The 22,941-nt window shown below is 51.3% G+C and overlaps 1 long non-coding RNA gene and 1 other non-coding gene across 2 annotated transcripts; one reads left to right on the forward strand and one right to left on the reverse strand.

Annotated features, from left to right (window-relative positions):
* Window positions 1–233: 233 nt before the first annotated feature.
* On the reverse strand, window positions 234–22,452 carry LOC123584116. Its single transcript, XR_006705170.1, has 5 exons — window positions 21,976–22,452; window positions 9,614–9,877; window positions 7,899–8,722; window positions 3,055–3,223; window positions 234–405 (listed from the first exon to the last, which is right to left on the reverse strand). It is a non-coding gene; the product is annotated as an uncharacterized LOC123584116 (long non-coding RNA).
* TRNAE-CUC lies at window positions 2,290–2,363 on the forward strand. Its single transcript has one exon. It is a non-coding gene; the product is annotated as a tRNA-Glu (tRNA).
* Window positions 22,453–22,941: the final 489 nt, after the last annotated feature.

Raw genomic sequence — 22,941 nt, forward strand, 5'->3', positions numbered from 1 at the left:
TTGTCAATCGTGCTTCATGACTTTTATATTCTACACAACATCCGTCGTTTGTACGTATGGAGCTGACGTGGAGTCTAACAAGGTTCTTTTTTTTTTTTTAATTTTTTTTAAATGTTTTTATTTAGTTTTTAGAGAGAGACAGAGCATGAGCAGGAGAGGGGCAGAGAGAGAGGGAGACACAGAATCCAAAGCAGGCTCCAGGCTCTGAGCTGTCAGCACAGAGCCCGACACGGGGCTCGAACTCACAAACAGAGAGATCGTGACCCGAGCCAAAGTCGGACGCTTAACCGACTGAGCCACCCAGGCGCCCCGTGAGGTGCGCGCTATTGAGGGACGTATTACTGCAGCTCCCCCGCGGACTTGTCACTCTCTCCTTCCCCGGTGACCAGAAAGGATCCCCTGCACCTTGCAGAAAAGAATCACAGGAGACATCTTAGCTTCTCACCTTGTAAGAAGGTCCCTTTGCTTTCGTAGCAACACGGGGACACCAGGGGGGTTGTCCCCCTGCTCTTTATCCAAACATAAGTGGGGCCTCCAGCGTCTGCCCTGCTGAGGGTTCAGTGCAGCCGGGAAGAGGTGAGAAGGGCCAGGCATAGCGCCCAGATGTTCGTTGTATCGTTGTGTTACTGCCCACACAAACCCAGATGTTCATTGTCTCACTGCAGCTGCTTTCTTTCCCTCTGACCTGAAGACCTTCTCTCTCCGGGGCGGGTGGGGGGGATTGCTGGGAAAAGGGGCAAAGGAAGGGGTCTTGCCTGATCACATCCCCCAATCATTTTATTTTTAACCTTTTACAAAATGCAAAAGCCCCAAGTTTATTCATCATCTTGCAGCTGGCTGACTGAGGAGTGTCCTGGGGTAAAATCACCCTAAAGCTGGCGCTTGCCTGGCACCTTATAGCCCCGCGAGAGGGCTGAGTGTAAAACCTCCTGTGGAAGCCAGGCGGAGAGGTCAGTACCCGCCAGTGTCCCCTGAGCCCAGAGTCAAAGTGTGCCCTGCGGCGGGGGAGCTGGGGGCTGCCCGCTTCCTCTCCCAAGGAGATGGAGAAGGTGACCGTCACTCTCAGCTCTGCCCCTGCTCAGCTTTCTGTAGCCTGCGCTGGCCCAGCTCCTTTCAGACCAACACCTAGATCCCACTCTGGGTTCTCCTTCCTCCCCACTCATTGGAGGCCTCCACGCCCTGGTGCAGAATGGGGGCTCAGGGTCAGACAGACTTGGCCTTACCTGCCTCTCCCAGCCACCACCTGTGTGACCTCGGCAGGTTGCTTAAAAGTGGAGCCACAGTTTGCTTGTCTGTAAAATGGGAGCAGCACTCACCCTCCCAGGGTTGTGAGACAGACAAGATAGTGCACGTAAGGTGTTGAGCCCAGTGCCTGGCTCAGGGTCAGACAAGGGTAGTTATTTTTATTCTTATTATCATTGTCCCATCACGGCAGGGAAACAGGTTAATAAGCTACCCCCTAACAGAGTCATTAAAGGAGGCCTGCTGGGCAGCTGTCCAGATACTAAACCAGGAGGAGGCTCACATTCTGAGTGCTAAAACATCACGGGTCCTAACAAGACTGAGCAGGCTGCCTTCTCCAGCACCTCTCCAGGAAGGAGAGACCTCAGGAGACCACAGGACCCACTGGGACAAGCTGCCTAGGGCCAGGGAGAGACTTTCACCAAGGAATATGCTCCATCCCGAGCCACCTTCCAAAGAGGATAGCCTGGTCACTGGCAGGGCATTCACTGAGGAAGAGGGGTCGACAACCTGGGGGCAGGACCAAAGCGCCAAGGAGAGTCCAGGAGAAACTGAAGCCTCTGCCAGCCTCCTTCTCCTACCCCTGCGCCCCAGACAGGACTCAGCCTCTCCTCCAAACAAATGTTGAACAAGTACTTAAATAACACAACGTGTAGGCATCCTGAAGAATGAACATGCCAGGACACCACTCATCCCAGCTTGGCCTGCCTGATTGTCCAGGGGCTTCTCCCAGCAGGAGCATCAGACACCAGGATGTGGGCGAAGCCCGGAAGGGGCGGGGGCGTGGGGGCGGTTGGGAAGGAGCGCTCTCAAAGCCCCACTCTTTGGCCATCTTCTCTGAAGCTTTCGCCACCTCGCCCGCTGAGGCTCTCTCTCTCTGGAGCAGGGCTGCTCCAAGCGTGGTCTGGCACGCCGTGCACGCTGCCTGCTCAGATCCAGGATGAGAGAAGTCCGAGAACTGTCCCCAAGCATTTAGATACTGTCACAGCAATTCGACAGAACGGTTTTATGTCAGTTGAATCTAATAAAAAAAATTGGGGGGGGGGGGCGCCTGCTGGCTCAGTCGGTACAGCATGTGACTCTCACTCTCAGGGTTGTGGGTTCAAGCCCCACGTTGGGCATGGAGCCTACTTCAAAAAAAATTGGCTTGTATTTTATGTCCCTTGTTCATTTCATTTTCTTCCAGCAATTCTTTTGTGTTATGTTTTACAAAAGAAACGGCTCGTCATTGATTACACATTAGGAAAACAATTGGCCCGTGACCACAGAAAGTTGGAGAAGCTCTGCTCCAGATGTTTTTTCCTTCTTCGTCTTAGAAACCCTCACGTCAACGCGGTACGTTAAGATGTGCCACTTGGGGAGCGGGTGCCCAAATGGGGCAAAACGCCCCAGTCCCAGGACCCAGCAACATACCTGACCCCGGTCACCTCCCCTCCCCACCTGATCTGCCCAGCTCAGAATTTCCCCCTGGACAAGTGCTCCCTGGGGTCTGTTCACAGCCCTCTGTCCTCCTCTGGAGCCCACAGGACTTGCTGTCTCCACCACTCATTTGGCGATTTCGCTAATTAAAAAAGTTTTTGAGTACAAAGCTTTATGCTATGGAATGAAACATGGGCCCCCTCCAGCTGGCCTCCGTGTGTTGCCTCTTGTGGCTACTTTTCAGCCTCTGTTGCCCACGCATGGCTGCCTGTGTGTGGAATCCCAGCTCCCGGGCTCCAGGGGTGCCAAGCCTACCTCCCACCCTTAGCCCTTGGCCTTGCTGGGCACCTGGCGCTGCAGAAGGCAGGTGCACAAATATATGGATAGACTCACAGGGGAACTGCCGAGAGGGCTGGCCACGTGGGGAAAGGGAGGAGCCGAGAAACTCCTTTCTCTTTCTTCCGTGTTTATTTGCAAGCACCAGGGCATTTTCCTTTTTGCTTTGAAGCATGCTGATTTTTTTTCTTTAAGTTATACATGCAGAGGGTAAAAAATTCAAAACCTGTAGAGAGGAGACAATAGAAAGGTTATGGGCAGCCCGCCAGCCCCAGGACCCCATTCCAGAGACCACTGCTCGCACCCCGCCTTTTCCAGGGTGTCCCGTGCATCTGCGGGCACTTTAGTGTAGATCTACCGCGTTGTTTTCGCGCCCATGAGAAGGCACCGCACAGCCCTCCTGCACTTAACAATTGGCCCATGACCACAGAGAGCTGGAGAAACTCTGCCCCAGATGTTTTTCCATCTCGGTCTTAGAAACCCTCACGTCAGCTTAGTACGTTAAAATGTGCCACTTAGGGAGTTGTTCTGTTTTAACAACAGATCCTGCAGCCAGCTACCCATTCTGGTGTGCTTTTCTCAGTCTTTTCTCACAGACCTAGAGCTAGAAGGTTCCTCAGAAACCTGCTCTTCCAGGGATGCCCACGTGGGGCCTCGGGAGCAGAGCAGATGTGTTGGAGTCACCTGACCCAGGTCTGGGCCCGCACCCCTGACCAGGGGTGAGTGGAGGGTACTTGGGAATCGGGGTGTCTTTAAGACTTCTCAGCCTGGGAATTTCGGGGGAACCTCATGCCCTCACGCCAGATTTGGGACTGGCAGATTGCCTACAAGTGAGGAAAGCGAGGCTCAGAGAAGGCAAAGGATTGCCCAGGTTACACAAGAAGTTGGTGGCAGGGAGACTCCCATCCTGGGGTGTTGTATTCGCCCCTGCGTCAGGCCTGAGGGCCTGGGTGAGTTCCCAAGGACTGCCTATCCCATGACTGCAAACCGCGTGGCTCAAGACAACAGAAATTTATTCTTTCGCAGCTCGAGAAGCCAAAAGTCCAAAACCAAGATGCTGGCAGGGCCATACTCCTTCTGAAGGCCCCAGGAGGGCATCTTTCCTTGCCTCTTCCAGCTTCTGGTGGTTCCTAGCGTTCCTTGCCTTGTAGGCACATCGCTCCAATCTCCACCTTTGCCGTCAGTCACGTGGTTCTTTCCTGTGTGTCTCTGTGTGTCTTCCCTTCGTATAAGGACACTCACCATTGGATTTAGGGCCCATCCCAAATCTGGGACGATTATACCTTAACTTAAAACATCTGCGAAGACCCTATTTCATATACTGGGGTGCCAGGTGGACGAGAATGTGACGGGGACATGATTCAGTCCACTACAAAGCCTTCTTTTGTAAGCAGTTCCTTGGGCAAACTAGAGGCCTGTTTTGAGCTCCCAACTCAGCCGCAGGCTTCCGGCAGCCTAAATCTTGGGTGCCGGTGGGCCCAGAGAGGCACCTTCAGGCCGGGAGCTGTGCACCCAAGTTGCTGGGCATAGTGACCCAGATCCCTGCGCCAGGCTGGCCCCCCCACCCCCAAGCACTGTGGGGGTGAGATGCTCACAGCTGACCCCTTCTTCTGAGAATTGCCCCCGGCCTACTGGAGCTGCACAGCCTGAAATGCTGGTTGTTTTCTGACTGAGGCAATGACTGACCAATACTGGGACACAAAAGGCCAGTCTCCTTGCCTCACGATGTGACCGATTTCGAGGCGCTGCTCCTACTCCAGAGCTCCCCCAAGAAACAGCTGAGGCCATACCTCAGCCGAACACACCAAGATGCCAAGATCTTCCCTGCCCCCTCCTGCTCCCCTCACTCCCCTGGCAGTCACCTGAGAGCCCTCCCTCAAAAACTCACGTGTGCAAGAATCCCCACCTCACTGCTTCTGGGCAACCTGACCTAACCTGACAGTGGGGCAATGAGGCTGTGTGCGACGGGGGGGGGACAGAGAGGGTGGCTCTCCTTCCGGAGTCAGCAAGCCACACAGCCTTCCTCACCCAGCTCTCCCTCTGCATTCACCAGGTAGGCACACCCCGGGCACCAGGCGCCAACTGGGAAGAGAGGGTAGAATGGGCACAGCAGAGGAAGAAGGGGTAAAATAAATGGGTTTCACCATGGAGCTTGTCATAAGGAAGTCAGATGCACAGACGTGCGCTGACTTGAGAGCAATTACGGGATAGTGCGTGAGCATGCCCAAACCAACCAGTATCTCCTGGTTATCTCAGGGACAAGTCACAAAGGGTTTCTGAGCAGGAATCCATTGCTACGTACCCTCGCCACCCTCCCCCTTTGGCTTTATGCTGTTAGTTCAAATCCCAGGAGGTGAAGGATCAGTGGTGCCAAGGGTCGGTAGGGCTCACGATCGACCAGCACCCAAGCTACTCTTGTTAGTTAATTTGTTGGGACGCTAGTTAGTTAGCTGGTTAGTTCGAGAAAGAGGGAAATGTGGGTCAGTCCAGGCAGAGAGAACAACATGGACAGGGGCCCAAAGACATATGCAGGGCCCGGTTAGGGCAGTGCCACGAGTTCCGCGTGAGGGAGCGTGAGAAGTGTCGCTGGAACAAAGCCCTGGAGTGAGGCCGAGAGACCAGGTGGGATAGAGGGGGCCTTGAGTGCGAAGCAAAGGAGTTAGGATTTCTCCTTGAGAGTTGTGAGTAGGCACGGGCAGGATTTTAGAAGGAAAACTACTTGATGGTGGGCTAAGCGGGTGCAGGGGATTAAGAAACACAGCACAGCACAGCACAGGGAATATAGTCAATAATATTGTCAGATACTTATTGTGATGAGCATCTTGTAATGTACATGTGTTGCATCACTACACATTGTACACCTGAAACTAACTTAACATCATATGTCACCTCCTCGCCGATACTTCAAGTTGAAAAAATGTTAAGTACTTGCTCAGATTTTCATTTTAGATGGATTACTTTGGCCGTGGTTTGGAGGGTAATTCCATTGTTAGAAGTAAGTCAGTAAGTCCAGCCTACACTCAAGGGGAGAGGAGTCAGCCTCCGCCTTTCGGAAGGAAGAGCGTCAAAGATTCGTGGACATGTTTTGAAGAGACCATACGACGTGTTTAGGAGACTATAGGAGTACTCCAGGAGAGAGATGTCACGGCCTGAGCCAAGGCAGGGGCAGTGGAAACAGAGAGAAGTGTCTTGAGAGTTATTCTTATGGGGTGGCTCACAGGTGCAGGGAACTGTGATGAGTCAGGAGCCAGTTGGCAGGAGCTGCCTCGGCCACAGGACCCTTCACATGCAGAGGTGGCCTGAACTGCCTCCACCTGCAAAAAGGAAGAGGCTGGCAGGCAACCAGCGGTCTCCAGGAGTGTTTGAACGTAGTAGACCTCTGTAGCAGCTCGGGGAACGGAACCAGCACTAACCAGGCTGAAAGCTTCCCAGAGCCCAGCCATAGAACCTTTTGGACTTATCCCTCCAGAGAACAGTTAGGGTGAGAGCCCTGCCCCTCACAAAACACGGAAGCCAGGGGTGGACAATGATGACAGCAGAGCAACACGTGCTAAGTCAGGGTGTCAAGGTCTATAGCTTCACCAACCTGAATGTGACAAGCACTCCTGGGGTCACTCACTCATTCAATAAACATTTGCATCAGCCCTTGCAACAGTGACACTGGAACAGTCACAACGAACAATGCTTTCAAGGTGCTGAGGAAAAAACTGTGTCCAGCCCACAATTCTATATCCGGCCCAACTGCTATCAGTCAGTGTGAGGTGAGAACGCAAAGGTTTCAGACATGCAAGGCCTCAAAATATTTACTTCTAAGGCACACTTTTTCAGGAAGAAAGGAAGGATTTGTGCCACCAAAAAGAGAAAGGAATAAAGGATCCCCAGGACGATGGAGGGAAGGAGCATTCTAGGATGATGGCAGAGTTAGCTAGTTCAGCTTGAAGCAGGACAGGGCTCCCAGAGAGAGGGAAAAAAAAAAAACAAAAAAACAAAAAAAAAACACCCAAACAGCTAACCAAGCAGACAAAAAAGAAAGAAAGAGGCAAATCTAGTAACTCCAAGTTGCATAAGAGAGGAAATATAATCATGGTGCACTACAGGGCTCAGCTGTGAACTAGTTTTACACGCACATAATAATGTAAACACTAACTAGTGGTTTCAGCAAAAATGTCAGAGAACAGGTGCATTAGGCTGAGGAGTAGGGTGTGTGGTTAGAGACCTAAATCCTAAGATGCCACTATAGAAAGTCAACTGATAATATCTAAAATATTATAAATATCTAAATATACAAAAATATCGAATACATATTAAATGTTATATATACTATATATAACATCTTTAGGGGAGCCTAGGTAGCTCAGTCTGTTGAGCATCTGACTCTTGGTTTTGGCTCAGGTCATGATCTCACAATCATGAAATAGAGCTCCACATCGGGCTCTGCACTGAGTGTGAAGCCTGCTTAGGATTCTCTCTCTCTCTCCCTCTCTCTTTCTCTCTTTCTCTCTCTCTCTCTACCCCTCTTCCCCACTCACACTCTCTATCTCTAAAATAAAGTGTAAAAAAAGACATCAAAAAATAAATAAAATAAAAAATATATAGTACATTTAGAAATCTGGAGGTAAATAGCATAACAAATTACTGAAAAAGTGAAATGTAGGGGCACCTGGCCGGCTCGGGCAGCAGAATGTGCAACTCCTGATCTTGGAGTTTTGAGTTCAAATCCCACACTGGGCATAAAAATTACTGAAAAAAAATTTTTTAAGTTAAAAAAATAAAAATTAAAAAAAAATAATAAAGATAGTTGCCTCTGGAGGTTTCATTATAAGTCCCCTAGTGTATTTGATTTTTAAAAACCTATTACTCTGATTAAAGCAATAAAAATACATGCATGCATACATACATACCAGAATGGCCTGCTGATGAGGGAGTCAAGGCAGCACCTCTTTCCTTTTCCGTGAAGGGGCTGGAGAGGCGGTGGTCTCCAGAACCCCAAGAGCGAGGTGTAAGTGGGCAGCAGGGTTAGAAGTCTTCTTGGCTGAGTCGCATCAAATCCACGTGTTGAAAAGCCTAGCGTCTTCATTTGGAGAAGTTCTACCAGTGCCTTGCAATGGCAGGTGGAGAACTAAAGGCAGAAAAAGCCAGTAGAAGTTCCTGCAAACAGCATCCAGGTCCCAGCTGAGCTGGATATTGAAGTCATAAACTTTTACCTGGTGAGCCAGGCTGCATTTATGCTTCCTAATGAGTCTTTAACTGGTCCTCCTTTTCTCCCTTAGAGAAAGACTTGGACAGTTTTGACTACGTGCATGGACACCAAGGTCAGGGACTAGCCTTCAGCCAGACTGTGAAAGGGGGGCTGCATGCCTACACTAGAGAGATATCTGTTGCTTTACCCTGACCAGCACGGATGGACCTTCTTCTGGGTGGGACCCCATCCTTCCCTCCCTTCAGTGGAGGTAGGGCAGACATCTCACCAGACTCCGTCGAGGAGCACATGACTCTGACATAATCAATGGCAGCACTGTGTGTCTTTGACTTCCATGATTGGCCAAGAGAGGGCATGTGACCTCGCTGAGCCAACGACAGCCCTCGTCAGCATTTTTGCTGAATGATTGGAGAAAAAAGACTGTTTCACTGCTGGGGTTGCTGTGACGCAAGTGTGACATTGCCATCTGGCCACTGCCAGGTGAGAAACTGCCTCAGAACGAAGCCCACTCAGGGAAAAGCGGCACTGAGAGAGGAAAGGAAAAAAGTTCCTGATGACAGCATCTGGGCACCCCGATCCAGCCATGCCTGAAAACCACAACCCCTAAGACTTTTTAATTGGGTCAATAATCCTTTGGGGGACTTTATGCCACTTGTAACTGCGGAGATTTTGAGGGCTAGACCCCCTGGGAGATAACATGACAGAAGAGGGAGACCCCCAAGGGAAAATACAAAATCAGAATAACCAGGTTATCTAAGCCAGCCACCATCCCCCAACCACTGTGATTCTCCCTCCGGGGCTACCCCTGTACCGGGAATTGTTTTATCAGGGGAGGCTTATTCCCTTACATGTGCATATATACAATCCTGCAGACTCATTATTAGGAGGGTCATGTGTTGACAGACCCTGTCACATGCTCAGATATGTAGACGTCAGCGATTTGCCTGTTATCTGATCCAAACATTGTTTCCGCATCTGGCCCCACTTAGGGTCATCCAGTTTCTGCTCAGACTCTCCCTTGGGTGCGGACTGCCCCTGACTCACTGTCAACTTTTCCATTGAGCCAAGAATCAAGAGCCGAGCTGGAAGGTTCTTCCTCCATCTGCCCAAGCCAGTTTCTGTTTCCCTAAACCTTCTGCAGTCACTAGCAACAGAGGAAAAGTCCAAGCCCACTTCCAAAGACAGTCCTTCAGGTGTTCAAGGAGAGCTGGCATCTCCCTTTTTACTAGTAGGGATTGAGTTCAGCTGCACGAGACAGAAACCAGACTAAGGCGGCTTAACCAAATGCAGAGGGAGAGAGCTCTTTGCATTACAGTAGGGCTGCGTGGGTGGCCCAGAGCTGGGGCGACAGCTCCATGACCACCTCAGTGTCCCCATTCCTTTCTACCTATCTGCTCCACCGTCCATGATAGGTACCTTTTATCCTTGGGGTTGCCTCATGGTTGCAACGTGGCTCCTGCACCTCCAGACTCCAGTCTACACTCCAAGCAGGAAGAAAAAGAAAAGCAACAAGGAAACAAAACCTTCCCAGAAAGACCCAGCAGACTTCTGTTCGTGTCCCACAGGCCAGAATTGTATCACATGGGCTCCACAAGTCGCACCGGAGCAGAGGACGTCTTCTGTTTATTTGCTTCCATCTGGACATCGCTGCCTCAAATAAAAATAAAATGATGCCAAGCGCTATTGGTAAAGAAAAAAGGGAGAATGGTCACAGGGCAGGCAACCAGCAGTTGCTTCAAAAGCTTTCTCTAGACCAAATTCTTGTATGGAGAGGCTCAGGTCTCGACTTGGGAGGGGTGGTCAGACAGGCCCCCAACTCCAAGTCCAGCCCCACTACTTCCTTAGTGGGGTCACTTTAGGAGATGTTCTTAAGCTCTTTGAGCTCCTCTTTGCTCGTTTGTTTAAAGAGGATAAGTGTGCTTTTCTCAAGGGTTTCTGGAGTGATTAAAGCACCTCCATGCAGAGTACCTTAACATTTAGACACTCACCAAATGTTAATTACTCTCTTACTTCCTGTGATTGCTCATCATATGACATGTTTCTAGTCCTTTCCTCCTGAACACGCTTCTGAGATCTGCTGTAATGTCTCTTTTCAGTTTTTAAAGTAATCTCTACACCCAACATGGGCCTCGAACTTATGACCTAGAGATTAAGAGTCTCACGCTTTACCGACTGAGCCAGCCAGCCGCTCCCCCTACCCCCAAGCTACCTTTTATTTTTTTATTTCTTAAATGTTTATTTATTTTTGAGAGAGAGACAGAGACAGAGACAGAGTGTGAGTAGGGGAGGGGCAGAAAGAGAGGGAGATACAGAATCTGAAACAGGCTCCAAGCTGTCAACAGAGAGCCTGATTCAGGGCTTGAACTCAACAAACCGTGAGATCATGACCTGAACCAAAGTCAGATGCTTAACTGACTGAGCCACCCAGGTAACTGGGGCTACCTTTTAAAAGAGACATTAGATAAATAAACATTAAAAAAAATTTTTTTTTAAAGAAGGGGGCGCCTGGGTGGCTTAGTCGGTTGAGCATCCAACTTTGGCTCAGGTCATGATCTCACAGTCTGTGAGTTCGAGCCCCGCCTCGGGCTCTGTGCTGACAGCTCAGAGCCTGGAGCCTGCTTCGGATTCTGTGTCTCCCTCTCTCTCTGCTCCTCCCCTGTCTCTCTGTCTCTCTCTCTCTCTCTGTCAAAAATAAACATTAAAAAAAAATTTAAAAGAGACATTAGAGGGGCACGTGGCTAGTTCAGTCGGTAGAACATGAGACTCTTGATCTCCAGGTCATGAGTTCAAGCCCTACATTGGGTGTAGAGTTTACTTAAAAAAATAAGATAAATAGGGGCGCCTGGCTGGCTCAGTTGGGAGAGCTTGCAATTCTTAATCTTGGGATTGTGAGTTTGAGCCCTACCATGGGTGTAAGAGATTACTTACAAATAATCTTTTTTTTTTTTAAATAAATAATAAGGTAAATAAATTGTAGCCCCAGGATGGAACACAAAGTCCATTGTGTCTTGCTCGGGGCACCGTACTTCTCGTACCGCCTAGCCAACAGCCACTACTGTGGCAGGCATGGGGAGCTCGGCACTCACTTCTTCCCTTGGGCTCTTGGACCATCAGGAAGAAACCAGAAGGAGCTAAGCACGGACCTGCCCACAAGGTTGGCTTTACTAACACAGAGCTGGCGGGGCCTCCAACTCCCCGCCCCCTGAAATCTTGACCCTGCACAACCCTAATGGACTCTCCAGTCACAGCTGGAGAACCTGGAACGCTGGGAGCAGGCACTCACCCCAGGAGTGTCACAATCTCCAATCAGATTGGTGCCTCTGCCTCCAGCAGGGAGGAGAAAGGCGGTGAAGGAGGCTGTGGTAGGCTGAATGGTGCCCCCACCAACACTCCCAAGATGTCTGCATCCTAATTCTCGGAACCTGGGAATGTTCCCTTCCACAGCAAAAGGCATTCTGCTGGTGAGATTAAGTTAAGGGTCTTGAGATGAGAAATCCTGGATGATCCCGGTGGGCCCCATAATTGCAAGGGTCCTTATAAGAGGGAGACAGGAAGGTCAAAAGCAGGATGGAGGTGGGATCATGGAGGCAGAAGCAGGAGTCATATGCTTTGAAGTTGGAAGAAGGGGACCATGAGACAAGGAACGCAGGCGGCCTCTAGAAGCTGGAAAGGCAAGGAAACTCCCCGAGCCAAATGGATTCTCCCCCCTGCTTTGAACTTTGTAAGACTCATTTCGGACTTCTGGCCTCCAAACTGTAAGAAAATAAGTTTGTGTTATGTTAAGCCACTAAGCTGGGGGTAATTTGTGACAGCAGCAAGAGGACCCTCATCCAGAGGCTGAAAAGGGAGGGGACTGTGGGGAAAGGAGAAAACATCCTCCCAAGGATGTTGTTTTGAAGTCACCCAGTCACCCAGGCCTCCTGGGGCTTTCGACAAGCTCAGGCGTGTCCTTCTTCACTCCATCCTTCAAGGCTCAGCTCAAACATTGCTCTTCCTGAGCTAACCTGACTTGGCAGAGTTAGCTGTCTCTTTGTCCTGGCATGCGCAGGGCACTCCGTCTATAGCACTATTGTGGACATCCCAACTCGGTATTGTCGTTCCTGGTCTGTGCGTCTGTCTGACTCCCGCGGCAGAGGGGGAGCTCCTTGGGAATTGCAGCTACGGCCATTTCTCCTACGAGCGTGTTAGATTGAACAGAATGAGGCTAGGCCCTCCCCATCCCCGACACGTACTACTGGGTATCTCCGCTTTCATTTCAACCCGGCCCAGACCCCAAACAGGAGCTCTTCCTGCGTCTCTGGCAAGCTGTCTTTCAGTATCCTACCTTGGCCATTGATGTGCATGTCACCATGGATATCTAGCATATTATTTGCACACCCACAATCAAAGTCCTTCCCCAGGGATCAGGGATCAAGACCACGTTCCAGCCCAAGCTGGCTGCTTCTGAGTGGAGGACACATAGACTCAGCTACTGTTGTTTTTATTGGATATTTTCTACCCCAAGTTCTGTACTTCCAGAAAGCAGGGCTGTGAATGGGGAGAGAGGGGCAGGAAGCTGAAGGTAGAGAGGGGAGGAAGGGCTCTCCGTGTCCCCCACAATACCCTGTCTCTGGGCTGAGTGCATCCCTGAAGCCCAGTGGCAGGCCTGCTCTGGAATTCTTGAGATACCTTTTGGGTCTTTCCAATAGATTTCCTGTTTAGCTTAGCCCAGCCAGAGTTCATTTCCATTCCTTGCAACCAAAGTCCTAAAAAATCTGGAATTAGCAAGCCTGAGCCAAGAACAGAGTGTTGGCACGTTATACATATGGTACGTTCCCAAACCAAATACGGTAAAATGTCACTTACCCAGAGGTCACAAGTGTGACCCTCTTGCCTATGCAGGACACTGTGGAAAACCCAAAAGAAAGAAAGAGGGCCCATTGTTCTCTGCCTGGCTGCAGGATGAGGGCCAGGAGGAGCCAAGTTGTAGAGCAGAGTGAAACATGGGGGATGGCCATGGATTGGAACATTGGGGAGCAGAAGCCAAAGAGAAGCGAGCCAAGGTCCAACCAGGTGGGAGGAAGCCAACCTTCCAGAGAGAGAAAGCCAGGTCTGTTCTGTGTGTTACGGACCCCCCCTTTCGAAGGCCCAGGACCCCTGTCCCTGGCACCTCCCTGCCTTTGCTAGAGCCACTGAGTCCTATGTTCAGTTCCAAAGGCCCAGTCCAGCCCAAGTCAGGTTCACAAAGTTCATGCACTTGGCTCATGAGAAGTCCATGGGGTTGAATACCACACCTCTTTATTCTCATTTCAGAACCGGTCCTAGCAAGCTTGGTTAACCAGTTCCCCAACCCACAGTGGACTAAAAATCCCACATTAGAAATGGGGGAGATGCTGGCAGAGGAAGCACAATGATCCGACTGGAACTGAGAAGCTAGTGTCTCCACCTCAGCACTAATGATGTTCGGGGCCAGTTATTCCTTTGTCACCGGGAGCTGTCCTGTGCAGTGCAGGACACTGCCGGCATCCCTCCACCCACTAGAGGCCAGAAGGACCCCCTCCATCTGTGTCAACCAAAAAAGGTCTCTGACATTGCCACATGTCTCTCTCAGAGACGAGGCCACCCAGGTGGAGGACCACAGTAGTACAGGAGACAGAGAAACAGGTAAAATATTCACATGAACTGAAAAAGTGCAACAGCTGAGGCCAGTGAGTCAAGGGGCAGAGACCAAGAACCGTCTGTGACCCTTAAGGGTGCATTGTTTGTTTGTTTAAGTTTATTTATTCATTTTGAGCGAGAGAGAATCCCAAGCAGGCTCTGCACAGTCAGTGTGGAGCCCAAGGTGGGGCTCAAACTCATGAGCCTGAGATTAGGACCTGAGCGGAAATCAAGAGTCAAGAGTTGGTCGCTGAACCAACGGAGCCACCCAGGCGCCCCAAGGGTGCGGAGTTCATGGCGGTGAGCGGTTACCCCGGCCACCGCGAGCCACTGGCCCAGATCTTCCCTGTCGGAAACTCCCCCAAGAAGCGGCAGAGTGGTGCTGCCCAAACCGTTTAAGAAGGTCTTGCCTCAGGAAAAAGTGGGGGTGGCTGTGCCCCCAGTGGGGGACAGTGCTTCCCCGGGGAAGGTGGAACACAAGGAATTTTTTTTTACCTCCCTAAGTATTGGTTGCCTTAAACTCCATTGTAAAAGTTTCTACACTGATTCCCTCTTCTACACTGAAACCCCCAAGGTTTGGGGCTTGTTGGGGGGATGAAGGTTCCCACCTTTTCTGATGAGATCCTCTCAACACTTCCAGGATCGTCTGCAATCCCGTTTCCTCCTTGAGGTCAACTTGCCTCCCTGCCCAGGGCCTCTCTCTCACACCCCTTCCTCACCTCTCCCAGCACTTTGACCTCCTGTGCTTACTTTCCATGTGGGTCGAGAGGACGTAAGGACCTCTTACCCCAGTCAGAGCACCGTACGTGGTCGGACAAACGGGGCACCACGGTGGGCGTGCCGTCTCATTTCCTGTGTGCAGTGCATGCGTCTTCTAAGTACTGCAGTCTGGCATCTGGGGTCTCAAGTCCCTATTCTTCCCACTTTTACCTCCGAACATCATGACCAAGCCCAAGCTAAGTTACATAAACTGCTGTCTGGCACCTGCATTGGGTGGTTGTGTGTGTGTGCACATGGGTGTGAGAATATGGGAGGGATGTGAAGAAGTGTGTGTGTGTGTGTGTGTGTGTGTGTGTGTTTGCGCGCGTGTGCACGTGTGTGCACAGGGCCTGTGCCTAAGTTTTCTATTTGGGGTTATTTAGGGCCTGCATTCTGGTTGTTGGAAGCAAGTATCTCTGCTGAGAGGCTGTTTTTGTAGTCAGGGGTGTGGGCCTGGGCATTTCCTTTTGCAGTAGAAATGGGCACTGTGATTAGTCATACCAGTGGCTAGGTCCTGGGGACGCCTGGCTGTGGAGAAACGTGGCCCCCCAAGCTGGTTCAAGGCAGGCCCGGTCAGACCTTCACACAGGGTTAGAGTGACCTGGGGCAGGTGTGTGAGGTTCCTGGACCATGGCTGCTGTCCAAGAGTGTCACATCTCTGGACATCAAGGTGGGAGCACACAGCCTGGCAGGTGCCCAGGGACCTGAGCAGACCTGCCCCTCACCTTGGAAGAGGTGGGTAGTGAGTCATTCTTGCTAGCCCAGGAAATTTACATCATGGGAATTTCCAAAGGCTCTGCCCTAAGAGATCTGCTTGGAAATCCAGACTCAGCCATGGAAGACGTTGGCCTGGTTGGTAGTCCAATCCCCACTGGGTGCTAGTTTCCAGTCCAGAGTCCATGATGAGCTCGTTCCTTCAGCCAAGAGCAGGCAGACGGCCTCCTCCCCTGAGAATGATAGTCACGAGAAGGCCATCTTTCACGGTGGCCAAGGCACACATGGAGATCCTGAACAAGCAGAAGAAAGCGCAGCAGAGAAAGGGATGAAGATTTCACATCGAGGAAGCACTCCTGGGGATGCGTCCCAGGCACTGTGCCAAGCACTTCATCACACAACAACTTGGGGGTCTTCAAAGCAACGCCCAAGGGCACTGGGGCGTTTGACGACTCAGTGGACGCGCGAGCAAACCGGGGCTCAGCAAGAGGAGATGACTTTCCTGATATCACACAGATACTAAGTGACAGCGCCAGGATTCAAACAAGGTCAAAAACGAGGTACAAAATGTCCAGCAATCAATAAACTAGTTAAATAAATAATGGTTTATTTATAGAATACTGGGCCCTCATTGACATTTCTTGGTAGTAGAATACTTCATGACCTGAAAAATGTTCACGATATATAGTTGGGTGGGGTAAAAAAATCAGGTTACAAAATAGCATGTGTTAAAAAATAAAATACAATGCAGAAGCATGATTTCCAAGAAAAAATTAAAATATTAGCAAGGGCTTTCTTCGGATAACAGGAGTAGGTGTGATTTCTGTTCTGTGACTTTGTCCATTTTTTCTTATAACGATCACTTTGTAACAAGGACAAATCTGATGGAAAAAGCCCAGGCTGCGGGGGAGGGGGGGGGCGGGGAGGGGAGGAAGGGGCTCTAGTCAAGACCAGAACTGAGCTGTAGAATCCCTAGGCTGAGCCTGCCAGAGGGTGTGGTGGGAAGCAACACCCTTCCTTGGAAAACATCAGACTTTCTCTAGATCAGGCAGCTGGCAGGCGAGGCTGGGTGCCTGCCCCGACTGTGAGTATCCCGGCTCTGAGCTCTACCCTTCTGGGCCCATACTGGCAGTGCTGGGGGCTCCAGGCAGCTGGGCACTGGCGAGGGTGGGAGAGGGCAGAGTTGGACTGGATCTATCCTGGATGTGGGTACAAGGGTGGGGAGAGCTGGTAAAAATTGCTTAAATGTGTGCATTTATGCCAAGCTTTCAGTTGGTGGGCGTGCCCTCACTCAAAAATAGCAGAAGTAGGGGTGCCTGCGTGGCTCAGTCAGTTAATCATCCGACTCTTGATTTCGGCTCAGGTCATGATCTCACAGTTCGTGAGTTCAAGCCCTGCATCAGGCTCTGTCTGCACTCACAGTGCAGAGCCTGCTTGGGATTCTCTCGCTCTCTCTCTCTCTCTCTTTCTGTGTCCTCCCCCTCCCCCCGCTAATGCTCTCTCTCTCTCTCTCTCAAGAGAAATAAACTTAAAAAAAATTTTTAATAGCAAGAGAGGCACTATGATTCAATTATCTAGAACTGTGTCTCTCAGCCCCCATGAGCCCCAACAACGCTCCTTTTAAAAGTTATTTTAAAATATTGTGTAATAATTTAAAAATCTGAAAGTCAACTTGTTAACCAACCTATAGACATAATATTTTTTAATCAATCTAACACCTGAACTGTATTATAAAGAAAAAACATAGTTTTTAATAGGGGCACCTGAGTGGCTCAGTTGGTTAAGCGTCTGACTCTTGGTCATGGCTCAGGTCATGATCTTATGGTTTGTGGGTTCGAGCCCCACGTCGGGCCCTGTGCTAGCAACGTGGAACCTGCTTGGGATTCTGTCTTTCCCTGTTTCTGCCTCTCCGCCGTGCCCTGTCTCTCTCAAAATAAATAAATAAACTTAAAAAATAGTTTATAGGGGCGCCTGGGTGGCACAGTCGGTTAAGCGTCCGACTTCAGCCAGGTCACGATCTCGCGGTCCGTGAGTTCGAGCCCCGCGTCCGGCTCTGGGCTGATGGCTCAGAGCCTGGAGCCTGTTTCTGATTCTGTGTCTCCCTCTCTCTCTGCCCCTCCCCCATTCATGCTCTGTCTCTCTCTGTCCCAAAAAAATAAATAAACGTTGGGAAAAAAAATAGTTTATAATAAAGCAACACATATTTCCATATGCAAATACTCAGGCATGACTATAGTAGAAGACCTCTCCCCACCAAAGGCACACACAAATTTCCAAAACTTTCCCAAAGGGAGATTCAATCCTAACGACCACTGATTAGAATAATTGCTGACATACAGTGAGTGCTTTCTCTGAGTGAAGCACCTTTCTAAATTCTGTGTGTGTGTGTGTGTGTGTGTGTGTGTGTGTGTGTGGTGTGGGTGTGGGTGCGGGTGTATAAAGCCATCTAAAGATATCTTCATAACACTATGAGGTGGGTACTATTATTAGCCCTATTTTATACAGATGAGAAACAGAGGCCCAGAGAGGTTGAGTTAGTTGCCCAGGATTACACAGCCAGTGAGCAGGGGAGCTGGGAGTTAAACCAGCACACATTGGCTTTGCTTGGGGTGGAGGCTCAGCCTGAGGAGACAGGAGCAAAGCTGGGTAACACTGCCCCAGACACTCCAACATGCAGGGCTTTTCAACCTCAGCACGATTCCTGTAACGGGCTGGATAATTCTTTGTTGTGAGGACTGTCCTGTGCAGTGTAAGAGGGTCAGCGTCCCTGGCTTCTATCCATTAGATGTCAATAGCAGCCCCCTGACGGGGGTGACAACCAAAACATCTCCCCACCTTGTCAAATGTCCCCTGGGGGGCAAAATTGAAGTTGAGGGCCACTAGCCTACAGAAGACACAACCCAAGCCAGGTCCGGAGCTATGGGGTAGAACTTCAGGGGCTAGAGAAAAGCAGGCCAGTGTTCTGTGGGGAGGGGTGTGGATGACGTGACAGCAGCAGGCAGAGGGTCACACGGAGGACATGTGCAAGCGGTTTGGGGTGGCCATGTGACCATGAATAAAGAGAGAGCTTTGATCATGTGGCCAGAAGGAGGAAGAAGCTGCCTTCCTTCCTGGTTCCCACCCCCCCCCCCCCCCCGCCCGCCGCTACACACACACACACACACACACACACACACACTGGACTTCACGTCCTGCCCTGGGTGAGGACCTCTCTTAAGATGACAGCTGAAAATGTCTCTGCTTGAGGGTCCCGTGTTGACCAGAATTCACCAGGCTTTCCCAAGGTGCCTCCATCCCCTAGGTTAGCCTGACTTTTAGACCCTCAGATGACTCACCCCCACACACTGAGACCCACCTCTCTGTTTTGTACTCTCCCCGCATTCCTAGCCAGCCTCCCAGGCCCACCTTCTCGTGTCCTGATGCCCAGTGACCGTCTCCTTGGGGTGGGGGGCTCCTGCCTTATAACCCTGAGAAGGCTGAAGAGTCGGGGAGACAAAGGCCTTGGGCTGATGGATAAGGAGCTAAGGAGCCTCCCACTGTACTGTCCTCATCCCCCGGCTCTCCTCTAAGTCTCTGGAAGAAGAGGGGATTCTCAGACAACCCTTTTGGCCACTGCCCTTGGCTCTTGACTAGAATAATTAGAGATGAAACCAGGAACGATGTCATGCCTCTGCAGAACACAGGATGACTTTGAGCAAGGTATTTACCTTGGCCTCAGCTCTCTCCTTTGTCAAGTGAGCCAGGGTGGACTTGATAAGTCTAACACTCCTGCACTGACATTCTGATTTGAAGAGGAAAGCCCCCTGGGCAGGTCCCTCTGAGAAGAGCAGCTGTGGCTTTGCATACTCAACTCATTTCCCGCCCCCCCCCCCCTTCCTCCAGGTGGTGCTGATGCAGCTGTCAATCATGGTGCCCTCCCCACCCCTTCCAGGGATGTAAGGGTCAGAGAGTGTCCCAAGCCACCAAGTCAGAGGACCCTATGTGGATGGGTTCATTAATGGACATGCTCCCAAGCAAGTCAGTTAAGAGTCCTTCCTGGGATATGAAAGACAGAAAAGATGTTTCTAGAGACCCATTAGGTTGGAAAAATGTGAATCTAAGGTTATTGGCTGTCACATTCCTGACATAGGAAGAAAGCCCCTCTTCAGAATAAATCCAGTACACAGAATGAGACAAAGCTGAGAGCCAAGAGAGAGATAAGTCCCTGATGACACTGTTTGAACCCCTGGATCGAACTGTGCCTGAAGGCTGGATGCCCAAATGTGTTACTAATTTCCCTTTTTCCTAGTTTGGTTTGGAATGCTGTAACTTACAACTGAAGTAGTCTTAACTGATACAATGCTTCAGCGGTAGGGCTGTGAGGGGAGGTACTGAGCATATGGAGGGGTAGAATCTACCAGCTTATACCTCCAGCCCAGGGCATACCCCATACCCCCGGCATATCTCTCCTGCCACCTTCTTTGACAGTCTTTTAGCTTTAGCCTCGGAGGAGAGCTCTCCTAACCTAATCCATGGCCAACACCACCATGCACATTTTTCAAGCTCAAATTTGACCTTTGACCGCAGCCTTGAAAAAGAACGTCCTTGGCCCAGGATATAGCACCCCGGGCAATAGGCAAGTGGAATCTATAATACACAGCCTACAGCAAGGTTGGAGGGATGGGGAGCAGGGGTTCTCCGGGGTGTGGCACACATCAGCAGGGGTTCTACATTCATACTCAACCCCATCGGAGGGGTCTGCGTCCCCTGGCACTGAATTACAGGAGCCTGGGGCTTAGAACAGCCTGCCAGCCCAGGGTGATGCCTGGCAGGTTGGAATTAAGCTTTCTACTGCCTCAACCTGCTGACTGGGGAAACCAGCTCCAACCACGGGGTCTGCGAGACACTGGGTGGAATTCCTGCAGCATCTGGGTTCCTGACGGTGCGGATCCTGCTTGGGATTCTCTCCCCCTCTCTCTCCCTCTGCCCCTCCCTCACCCACTAAATAAATGAATAAACTTTCAAAAACATTTTAAAAGCACCTTTAAAAAAAAGAAAAAAATGAATAAATAAAAGGAAACTGAATTCCAGCCCCAAAGTCCAAAGCCAGTAGCTGTCAACACTGAGAAACCGAGAAAAGAGATCGGGAAAATACTGTGCACCATCACCCGCGAGAATCTGCAGGAAGGAAGCCGTGGCCTTTCAGCTCAGCATCTAGATGCCTGGCAACGCTGTGCTCTGGAGCGGACCTAGGTCTCCCACTTCGCACAGTCCACAGGAAGCGACCCATCACTGCGTGCCCTCCAAGCCTGTTTTCCGCTCAGTTGGGTGACCTTGCCTGAGTCACATCATGAAAAGTGAGAAGTGGGTGACAATGCTGCTCAGAACCCTTCCTGGTCATCGTCCGGTTCTAAAAACACAGAGGCTCAGGGGCCCCCATGTGGGTGGTGCCATCAGGGGAATTGTGCAGAACCGGTTCACCTAGCGTGTCCCCGTCGGCGTGTTGTAAGCCCAGGTCAGGGCCTGGCAAGGATTCTGACTCAGCCCTGAGGAGAGCAGCAGAATCTGCTTTGCACCTCCAAATGTCCCCAGGCACTGGAGCTGAGGACCCATCCTGGGCCCAGTCCCTCCTAGCCCGTTCTCATCCAACCAAACCCCACCCAACCCTAGTGACCAAGCATCATGGTTTCACCATTTGGCCAGACCCCCAAAAGTCCTTGTGTGATGGGGCATTGAATCCTGCCAAGGCTCATCTGCTGGGGTCCGGTGGTCCCCAGCGCCCCAGACTTTGGGCCGGGGGTGGTAATGGGGGTTAGCCCCCTGGGGCATTGGCCTGGGACAACAGCCTAGCAGCTTGGTCCCCTCACATGCCCAGTGCGATGCTGGAACCAGGGGTTTGGCCTGCAAGGGGGGCTCTGGCATCTTCTTGTGACCACACCCAAGGCCCACCAGGTGTCGCTGTGTAGCCAGCAGGCTGCAGGCTGAGGCTTTTTCTCCAGCACTGACCCTGGGGGACTGGGAAGCCAAGGCAGGAGGCCTGTCCCCCTAGCAGTGGCTCTGTCCCCCTAGCCTCAGGGCCAGCAGAAGCACCCCTGGAAGGCATGTGTCCTGGTCTACAAGCCTGGGGACAGCAAAGGTCTCCACCCATGGCCTGAAATGAGGTGAGGATGAGAAAAAAGAATAATTCTTGACCTATCTGCTGAGTCTTGCTTTCTCATCCCAGCATGCCACAGGGTGGGCCCCGAGGCCCCCTCCACCCTTACCATGCTCCTCTGTGGGAGCTCAGCTCAGCTTCCTGGGGCCCTGCCTCAGGCTACACCCTCCCACCACCCAGCCCCATCCACAGAAGGGGTCAGTGAGCTGTGCAAACCCACCATGCCCCGTGACCGAGGAGGTATCTCATCAGCTCCAGCCCCGGCCCCTCCCTCATCAACAAAGTTGGTTCAAGGCCAGGCAGGACTAGGAGGTTCAGACTGGTCATTTCCAGACTAACCTGAGCCCAGAAGGCATGTCACCCGGAAACCAGCAGGTACTGAACACTGGCTTCCTTCCCATCCTTGTCAGGCCCAGGGAGGGAACTCACCTGTTTTAGCCCTAAACCCTGCAGCTCCGTGCACAGCAGACCCCAGACGTGGCTGTGGAGAGACTTTCCTCAGGCTCGCCCCACCTGAGGACAGTTGAGGGCTCACCCTGCAGCTCCCCAGAGGTCCAGCGCGGGTCCTGGCACTCCTGGTGTGCAGCTGGGCCTCAGGGGAAGGACAGTCCAAATGAAGTGGTGCTGGGAGGCCAGTCCCTCCAGCTCCAAGTCCTTCTCTCTCCAGCAGCTGCTCAGATGCCTGCATCTGGCTCCTCCCCGGAGAGGAAAATCAAAAGGGGTGAAGGGGCCGAGAAAAGGCAGTAGTTCAGGGAGAACCTGCAAAGCTCCACGTAGAAGATGGAAAAGGAGAGTCAGGCACAGACAGAGACACAAGAGAAGCAGGGGGTGCGGGCATACCTTTCCCAGGATCAGCAGTTGTGGGTGGGACCGCTGAGCGAGGAGCAGGCTTAGACAGGAGCTTGTGGGTTTGGTCTGGGCGGCCGCTACCCACGGTACCACAGGGATGGGGGGTGCACCTCACCCCTTAAGTCCCGTTAGCGTAAGTCATCCAGTGTCTTTGCTTTACTCGTCAATGCACGTGTACAAACTGACCACCTGCTAGAAGCATCTCTGCACTGGGCAATATAGGGGAGACACCAGAAAACACCCTGTTCCCATGGGCGTTAATTACAGTCCAGGCCAAAGGCAAGGGTACAAGACTTATGAACGAGAACACACATGCACGTGCATCCCACACAACAATGGCTGTGAAAGCCCGCTGATAACTGCACAAATGTGTGAGAACCCCAACTGTTAAATGTTTGCTCATAGCTGCCCCTGATCATTCCTACCGTGAAAAATGCAACATGCCAGACTCCCGGCAGCCCTGCTCAATTTCCATAGAGCGTCTACAACGTTGTTCAAGATTTTGCACTTGTGTGTGTATGCTGTGTGTATGATGTGTGTACATATGTATGTGTGCATGTGTGACCAGGTAGCATCTGTGACTTTGTGCTTACAAGCCCTGGAAGAAAGAAATTTCTAAGAACTGTGTCAGAGAAGCAGAGGAATGGGGAGG

This window comes from Leopardus geoffroyi, chromosome B3 (genome assembly GCF_018350155.1).
Source record: "Leopardus geoffroyi isolate Oge1 chromosome B3, O.geoffroyi_Oge1_pat1.0, whole genome shotgun sequence".
NCBI classification, from domain to species: Eukaryota; Metazoa; Chordata; class Mammalia; order Carnivora; family Felidae; genus Leopardus; species Leopardus geoffroyi.